We start from the raw sequence: 10,447 nt of genomic DNA, 5'->3' as shown, positions 1-10,447 counted from the left end.
TCCATAATCCATAACAGTCACTGGCGTCACCACTGACTGACTGAGCGTACTGGGATTGCTTACTGAACGACCAGAAGTGTCATACCGGATGGAAGCATTCAGTGAACGGTCGTCATTTTTCTAAGCGAAAAATGTTTTACTTATGCCCATGGACCTGAAGACTCTAGAAGAACTTAGACTGTAGACTATATATACTCAATAAATACAAAGACATCTTAAAGAGACTTTTAGATGAGAATATAAAATTTAAATATAAAGTTTCATTTAAATCTGTTCAGCCGCTTAAATGCAATTGAGTTAATCAACATACAAGATATGTAAGAAAAGTTCTTTTTTTTCATAGTCGACACATGATCAGAAGATCTTAAAACGGGTTTTTCAAAAATTTATTTCAATTATTGCAAGAATTATATGGAAATTGATTTCGCGTGGGTACCTGCCCGTGGAGTGCTGAACCACTCTGATCGCAAATGTCGTGAAAATTTAAAAAAGTCAGACAAAACTTCTAATTCAAGACTTTTTATTTATTCTCCGAATAGATACTTGCACACTTCTATATCAATCTGACCTGTTTACAAAAAAGTACTCCGCATCTACTCTCTCAACGCCATACTCCTTCGATCCTGGCGCATCTTTCTCAAATCCTTCTCAAGTCCTTTCGCCCAATGAGAATAATTTTGTCAGCTCTCGATCAGGGGATTGTCCTCGGGTTGTTCCTCCGTTCTTCGCATTTCTCTTCACCCTTTGAGAAGTGGAAGTGGCACGCTATCGCGTGAGAACGGCTACGCAACAATGGTTAGATGCACGTAGATGCTAGTTTTACTCCTTGAGATGAAGGAAACGGCCAAGCGAAATTTATGGCTTTATGACTCTCTGGACTTTCTCAACCCAACTTTCTGACTACTCAAGTAACGGAAATTAACAGAAAGCGAAAACGAACGTTCTAAGAATCTTATGAACAGAACATTTGCGTGTTCTGCGAAATTTGGGAAACAGATGCTTAAGGAAACTTCAAATTATCTAATTCCATGTTCGGGCTTTGCTGCTATTTTTAAAATGTCTATTGTGTACAGTTCTTAGATTTCCGTACGCTTTATTTTCTGAGTACATCTGTTAACTGTGTTAGAATACGTTCGAAAGTTAATTTCACAAACGCGCGTCACATATTTAAAGATATGTTTCTTATTTTAACATTCATGCACAATCTAATACAAAAGATTTTGAAATTCGCTCTACTTATCGAACAACGATACTACGATGTCATGTTGCTATATATTTAAGCAGTAATAAACTACATAGAGAACGAACATTACATCAGTACCAAATTACAGAGTGTCCAATTTAACTGGAGACACTGTTGTGTAACAACGTGTAAAGGTAACTTCAGTGGGCGCGAAGTTTAAACTAAATCATGAATGTAATAGAGAAAGAAGTAAAAGGTGAAGTTAATATAGATTTATAGATTTGATTTTAGTTTGGAAGATTTTTAAATAGAATACTTCAGGTAATGAATTAATGAAACAATATCTGCTTAGCAACATTTTATTAAACATAAAACTTTCATCTTTTTCCCCTCTCTCTAAGAAAATATATTCATTGCCGAGATATAATGTACTCGTAAGATAAAAGATTGATAAACGATGACGTCAGTGATAACCAATAGAAATTTATTAATTATTAAATAATATTCTCATTGGTTTTTAGTAACTAAGTTCTTTGGAGAAATCAACAAGATGTATTTGAATTGATTTTGCAAAAGCCATTTTTCTTGAGACACTTAGATTCAGTTACTCAGTCTGATCAGATGTGTTTTCACAATACAATAAAAGTAATCATTTAATTCTAAGTTACAAATTGTCTGAATTATTTCTACGAGCAGAGTGCTTTAGCACTCCACGGGCGTGAACGTTTCCATTCTTCAAAATCCCCAAATTGCATACAACACACGAAATTCAGCGCTCCTGCCGGCCAGGAGAGGAAATACAGAAGTCTTGTCCCCATTCTAGATACCTCTTGATCGCTGGTTATGTTATAGTCTTATGGAACTTGATGGAACTGTCAATTCTGTAACCAAAATAAGTACGAACGAATCGATTTCCTCCTAATAATTATTTGCGCCGTCAGCGCACTAAATTTTTAGTTGCAATATATTTATAAACTATTTGCTTGATTTAATTTGAATTTTTCACTTCATATCATTCAAAAGATATGAACGTAATAATAATTGATTGAACAATGCACAAAGGTTAATGTGCGTAATTAATAATCGTTTGGACATGACAGTATGATGAAAGAATAATGTAATGACACATTAACATAGGAATGAGATAATGAAACACCATATTTTTTAATTGTGAAAGATAGAAAGATAAGTTATACAATCTGTTGCTTTGTAGGTTAAATTGTTACATCAAGAAACTTATAAATTTGTTGTCTCTTGTACACTTTGGTTTATTTATACCAAATCTCTCATATCGGATATCTTTCCTTGGGCATAGCAATTGAGTCTTGTAACTGTTGTATTTAAGGGTGAAGACAAACTTGGTTACAGATTATTTTAGTTACAGGTTGATAAGTAAACAAAACCTTATGTCAAAGATATTGGAGAACATAGTTCCTGATAAATTCTAAAGAATAACACGATTTTGTAGCTGTAATTAATGTATTACATTATAGTCGTTACGTTATACATGTCATTGAGGTAGGATATGAAGTCAATGCACTAGTTTCATAAAGGCACCTGTTTCTCATTTCATATTACTTTCTAAACTGTCTGCTATCAGCTTTGATGGTGCCCTCTTTGATTCGATTTCAAGTTTTATAACAGGTAGGTTCCAAATAATAAAATTTAATAGTAAGTACATTGGTTTAGTTAGGTCTGATTAAATTAAATTAAAGTAAATATCCAATTATTACATTTTTCATTCTGATTTTCGAGTGTTATTATCGTTGTTCGTTACAATGCCCCGGCAATAATAACAAACCTTATTTTCTGACCTTTGAGTGCTACTGGTAATGCAATATAGTTTTTGTATACATATGTAGGATTTAGAGACATAATCAATATATATTTGACAATTTAACAAATGACATATAAAGAACGATGCACTTCGCTATTAACGTTGAGGCCGTACAGCTTTCCGCTCTCGTAACGTTTTCACAACTGCTTTTGAATAATATCGGTACCTGGCTCGAGTCCTTCCAAAACACCAAACAATCACACATATACGAATCGCACATATGTAATCACACACATATGTACACAGTTTGGAAACAATTCTACACATATGACTTGTGTATGGCATGGCACAACTTGCATTATAGTTGGCAGCTCTGGACGAAAGAGAAAGAATTAAAAGGAGAGAAAAAATAGCAATATCAGTTAATGTTACCCATGATTTTTTATAATTTCTATTTATTTCATAATTAAAAAACATACAATCACTTTTATTTGTTGTATATCTTTACAGTATACACATTATTTAGTACATAATTGAAAATAATATTTACATTTGCTTTTACATTTACATTATGAATTTTTAGAAACAATTTTTTTTCATTTTTTCAAAATTTTTTTAAAGCCTTATAGGTCTTGAAAAATAGTAAAACTTTTGTATGCAACATTTTTTTATGGCGCTTATACTTTGTGAGCTATAAGCATCGAAATGAAAAGGGCGACTTGGATTAAAGGGGTAGTTTCTCCTTTAACCTCTTAAACACGGCTGAATTTTGCGCGGGGCTGTTTCTCTGTACGGCAGAGTTCAACGCGAATTACGTGTAAATGATACAGCACTGCAATGAGTGACGGATAATGCTGTTCTCTACTCGAGTACATTGGAATGAAGTGTTTGATGATAAAATTACAATTTTTCTTAAAGATATGATACACGTTAGTGATGTAACGAATATTCGTATTCGCGTTCGCATTCGCTAATATTCGCATATTTCTTAACATTCGCATTCGCATTCGCAAAATTCATGCGAATATTTTTCGAATATGAACGTCAGAAAAAGTAAATAATATTTGGTAAATAAAACAATAAAATATCAATTTCTTATCTTTTTTATTAGAAAACTTTTTCTTTGTAACTTAACCTGACCTTGTAATCATATCTGTAATAATTAACCTTCACTTTAATTAGTATTACATTATCTACATTCTATAATATTAGGTAATAAAGCTTTAGACTTAGTTTTATAATAAATAATCAACTTCTCATTAAAAATTAGAAAACAAAAAATACATAGTGTGTGTGTACGTAAACAAATAAAAAAGTATTCTTCTCTTAAACTTTTATCAGTCTTATCTTTACATAAATCTAAGTACTTTTATTTTGAATTTAAAATAATCATCTTTTATGAAACTAAAAATATCAGTAATTGTTTATTATACAAAAACTGTATCTTTAAACTAAACTTTTTTTACTTTAAGATCAAAAAATGAAAAATATAATTTAACTTTAAACAAACAAAAACGTCATTTCTCTCTTAAACTTCTTTTAGAAAAAAAATTAACAAAAAAAAGTTATTATCTTATCTTTCTTCTTCTTGTAAAATCTATAATTTTTTAAAGTAATATAATCATCTTTTAACAACCAATTAATAATCAAAGTTCAATAGAGGAATATTAAACTTCAAAAATAAAAGCTTCGAAGCCTTTTCTCCTTCAAGTGTATTTCAACATTCTTGAAGCGACATCTGTTTATTGTCACATTTAGTGCTTTTGTGGGAAGATGATGCAAGTGCAAGATTAATAATTGCATCCTGTTTTCCTTTTTCGCATTTTTCTAATTCAGAAAATTCGGTTTCATGCATTGACTTCAAATGATTTCTCATAGCCGTTGTAGTTCTTCCTTTTCTAAAATATTCATTGTTACAGATCTTGTACCTAGCTCATTCAGCATCGCAAAGCGTAAAATAAATCTATATCTCACTAGAAACTGATTTACTCATGTTAACATAATGTTAACAAATCACTAATCACACTCTAACCTCAAAATTCACTTGTTCTGTTTACGATCTGTCGATACTAGTCGATAGGAGGTAAACAAACAGCCATCGGTTTTTTTCGGATCAGCTCGGCAATTCTTGGAAGATGCAACTCTGAAAAATGTGTGCGTGCGATTCGCGCGCGAGTCAGCTGTTAAATTTAAGCCATAGATAAATGGAGCCAGATTTAAAAACTGAATATCCGCATTCGCATTCGCATTCGCGAATGTTTAAAAATTGATATTCGTTACATCACTAATACACGTATGTTGACTTTAACAATTTACTTTAATAATTAATAATACAATTGAGTATGGTACGTCTTAAAACACGGTACAACACTTAGACCCACGTCACAATCTTCACATTCGTAGGGCGATCGCGTCGTATATCGTTTTTCGAACATACGACACAATTTTATAGTGCCTTTTTAGATTTTTTTTATTTACAATAGGATGGGAAATGTTTTCCGGTTAGTCTAAACGGGTGATCAACGATAGATTTTCTGCAGATGTTATTATTCATGTCCCTATACTTTTTAAAAATTTCTTTTAGTAATTTGAGATGAAAGGCTCGCATTGTAGCTTCTTTTTTTTTCAAACTTGTACAAACAGTATGCATTCCAAATTGCCATGTCAAGCACATGAAAAAAAAATTTCTTATACCATTTGATGCTCTTTCGGATAGACTGCACACTAGACATTACTTTATCTCTTTTGTCGACTGCTCCCATATTGGCAGCATAATCGACAATGCAAGATGGTTTTTGTACCATTTCTCCTGTCCGATAATCTATTTTTTTAGTATTTATGTAATCCGCGGAATGGCAAGTTGACAACACGTATACATCGCGTTTGTCTTTCCATTTGACAGCGAGCATGTTGGACGATGATTGGAAATATAATTCACCATTTTCTAGTTTTTCATTCGTAACGGGCATGTCTTTTCTTCGTGGTTTAACGGTGCCGCACGAGTTCGTTTCGTTATCATACAAATAACTAAATAAGGTTGGGATGGTATACCAGTTGTCGACAAATAATGCATACCCCTTTCCTAAATAAGATTTAAATAATGTCAGCACAACCTCAGCCGATTTTCCTAAATATTTGTTGTTCATTTTTGTGATATCGAAATCGTTCCCGGCATATACAACAAAATTTAATACAAATCCCGTCTTGCAGTCGCATAATACAAAAGACTTTATACCAAGCCTATTCCGTTTGGACGGGATATGTTGCTTGAATGAGAGACGTCCTTTATATAACAATAAACTTTCGTCGATACATAAATTGCGGAATGGAGTAAAACAATTTGTAAAAGAGCTGCAAAGCTTATCGCGAAGTTTTCTAATTTTTGTCAATCTATTGGATTTTCTTAACTGAACTTCGCGAAAATAAAAACTGCGTAACACAAACGCGTATCTGTCTCTACTCATTATTTTGCCGAAAACATTAGTTCGCAGAAATTTATCTTTTGTCCAATGCTCTGAAAAATGTAGTTTCTTTACCCGCAACATTAATAAACAAATTACAAACAAATTATATATATCACTTAATGTAACTTCTACTTCATGAGCTTTTATAAAAGAGCGCCTGGAAGTGTTCTTCTTTAACTTCTTATATTCATTGGTTTTTTCCACAATAAATGAAACTAAATCTTCCGAGAAGAATAGTTGGAAATAATCGATCGGTGTTGCCGATCGATTGAGTCGAGTTCTCATGCCAAAATCTTGGGAATCAAATTTATGTACTTGCGGCTCCAAATTTTCATGTGACCAGATTATTCTTCTGACGGTCTCTTTTCTGTACACAACAGAATCATCTGAGTCGGAAGAACTGAGTATTCTCAATCTTTTTATATTCTTCCTACCGCGCATGTTTTTGTTCATATTATTTTCTATTTCCGAGTCGCTTCCTGAATTGTAATAAATTACTCTTCGTTTTCTATCTTGAAGCAGCATTTTAAGGTTAAAGATTCTAACTAATTATAAGGATGTGTTAAAAAGACATGTTAAAAGAAGGATCTGGTATATTAAAATCAAATACATTTATTTAAATAAAAGGCAACAATTCATACCTGACACTGGTAGATAAAGAAAACACTGTGTATTCTGGCTGTATATTGTTAAAACAATTATCAATCGATGCGAAGGCAAAACAAGTGTGAAACAATATGTGAAAATGATTATTTAACCCCTTAACTTGTCTGCTTGAGTTAATTCGAGCGGGCTAAACAGGCCAAACTGTGCACACTCGAGATAATTCGAGCGGCGTTGTATTTTATGCTACTACAATTTTTCACACTCGAATATAATCGAGAATTGAAAATAACAATGTGAAAGCTAAGAAAAAAAATCGTTTTACTGATTGTTACATTCCGGGTAAATCATTTCGAAACAAAACGCGCTGAAGTCGAATGCCCCGGTAACCTGGTATTTTGACAACCTCAGCAGTGCAATAACCCGGTAAGGTGTCAAATGTGAGCCGGCGACTGACCTAGTATAATTCGCGTTAGAATAAGATAGGAAATAGACAGCGAGAAGATTAGAAACTGCGACCTCGTTAGTATACATTATTTGAGGAATATCGTAGTCCAAAATTAATAAAAATTATAGATGGAAACCTCGCGACTACAGATCACGCGCTGTAGATTTCGCCGAGGTAAGCATCAATTGCGACACGGACCCCCCCCCCCCCCCCCCCCCTCCATTTGAACAAATTCCAATCGACTCCTTCAAAAACCTCTCGGAACTTTTGACTCTTATTTTTTTTCGTATACTAACCTCAAGTAAGGAATACACCCGGAGGTCACAGTTTATAGTCTGTATAGTGTAACGCGACAATAAACCGGGAAGCGAAACTTGTAAGTCTCCTAGAAGCCGAGCCATTGGTTCCTCCCGATTTCGTATCTCCAAAATTAAGGTAATAAGACATTGTAATTTATATGCAACTTATAATAACGTTTCAGTCTCCGAAACGAGAACTCTAAATAAACTAATTGTACATGCATACGTGAGAAGTTAAGTGAACCCAATCCTGAATTTCCGAACGATCCCGAGGAAGGCAATCGAAGCCTAAACCTCACAAATACTGTACTATCCCCGGTAGCGCACCCGGGACGTAACACTGATATTTATCATTTACATAGAATTGTAAGCTATAACACTTATTTATTCAAGAATAAAATATAGCTTTTTTCTATGGAACAAAAGCGCAGTATATCAAAATTGTCCACCAAAAGAAAAGTTGAATCAGGAGCGGTAACAAATGGAAACAATACATAACACCGAAAAGGCAACTACAAACAAAACGGATAAAGACGGTAATGTTATATCTAAACCGAAAGTGGTGATAGATTATAACGAAACGATGGGAGGTGTTGATCGTCTAGATCAGCAGTTACATGACTAACCCATTATTAGAAAAAGGGGGAAAAAATATTATAAAAAAATATTCTTCCATTTGTTAGACACCAGCATTTGGAACGCATATGTTTTGTATCAAAAAATGGAGGTGAAAAAAAAATGTAGAATTCAGAAGCAAATTAGTAGAAAGACATACAAAACTATCATAGTGATACAAATATAAAAAAATCGGGTAGACCAAAATCTTCTGAAATTCTACGACTAACGGAACGTCATTTTCCCAGTTTTGTTCCACCAACACCAAAAAAAGAAGCTCCTACAAGATATTGCGCTGTGTGTTATGATAAAAGGGATAGCAAAGGAAAAAGGAAAAGAAAAGAGAGTCGTTACATGCGTAATACTTGCAATGTTGGGCTATGTGCTGCATCTTGCTTCGAAATATATCACACAAAAGAAAATTTTGAATAATTTTTTAAAATAAATACGGTCAACCCTCCTATAACGCGGTAAACTGGTACTGCATGGATATGGAAACCGCGCTATAGGAGTACCGCGTTATAGGAGGGTTGACTGTACTAGTATTATTATTATTTCTGTTGTAAAAGTATAAATAAATATTTTTATTGATAAAAATATGCTTTTTTCGAAATAGCAATTCGAAAAGAAAGATAAAAAAGTCGATGTACGTGTAACATTGCAATATTCGGTTCTTTTCTGCAATGTGGATCAAAATCCAAAATTAAAATAAAAATTTTGATTAATTTTGTATTTCTTTTTATTTTTTTGCCAAGACAATGTTCTAAAGTGTTTTTTACATTTAAAAAATTGATTTTTTTTTGGCCGGTTTTTTTCAATTTAAACGGTGAGCGAGTGTGCTAGCAATTTCCAATTCGAATTTTATACAAATTATTGTTTAATGAGTTGAATATTTAGTTTCACATATCTTTGTTAATTTCAACGTCAATTTAGAAACAGTTAAGTGATGGTAGTTTTACTGATAATCGTCAAGACTGTGGTGACACCCTTATCGGAACTACCACACACTATCGCGAAAGTATAAACCATTTCGAAACGAATCTAAGTTATTACGACTAGCCTCCAATATCCTTTAATCTAATCACATTTCAATGAAGGGACCTGTATAGGACTACATTACCGACGAATCCAAATTTTCCTACCCGTTACCCTACAGGTAAGGTTCTTTTTATACTTAACAAAAATTTTGTACTGGTACCCGTGCACCGAAACAAGACTAATATGTACCGCTCGTTAAAGCCACTCGTTTCAGGGCCCAACTTTGCAACAAAGCGTAGTTTGACTAGAAATATTATTTTGTTTATAACATAAAAATTCAAAATTCTATTTTATCCGTATTTTGTATTATGGTTCACAGTATTCGTATACAAATTTACGAAATGATCGATCAACATTTAGTCTGTGAAAACAATGAAAATATACTATTTTTTAACACATTTTTTAAATAAATTAATATTTTCAAAAACTGTTTGCATAGGTGGATTTGTCGTTCAAATGTAGGTAAATCGCGCTATCATTTATTTGATGTTATGGTGGCCTTGGAAAAGTCTACAGAAGTCATCTTCGAATTTTTAAATTAAAACCTGTATTTCTTATTACACAGTGTCATAACTGACACTAAGACATTTTCAAAACACTACTCGAATATAATTTTTGCGTAGCTCCTTCCCCAGATATAAGCTCTTAAAGTTGACGTGTCCGCCGGTGTGCCAGACAACGCCCATCCGTGTAACATAGTTGCGTCACCCGAGAACGCTCTAGAAAGACACGCGGTTCCGCTAAGCACGTTCCGCTAACTCAGCATCGACACCTCAACATTGTTACTAACAGAACCATATATGGTAATGTGCGACCTCACCAAAAAACGCCGAACAGAACTCGAGAGAGTCGGAAATCGAGGAGTTCGAGAAAAGCCACGGCCGAGAGCTGGTCGAAGCGATCACTGTACCTTCCGAACTGTTCAGTACTTCTGCTTAATAAACGGAGTTTTGATGAAATCACCCGGTGGATTCTAATCCTTTAACCGCTCACGGACCCAAAGACCATATCCCGTCTCTC

The sequence above is a fragment of the Calliopsis andreniformis genome, chromosome 1 (genome assembly GCF_051401765.1).
Source record: "Calliopsis andreniformis isolate RMS-2024a chromosome 1, iyCalAndr_principal, whole genome shotgun sequence".
In the NCBI taxonomy this organism is placed as follows: Eukaryota; Metazoa; Arthropoda; class Insecta; order Hymenoptera; family Andrenidae; genus Calliopsis; species Calliopsis andreniformis.
The sequence above is the reverse complement of the archived record's forward strand: the minus strand, read 5'-3'. Positions refer to the sequence as shown.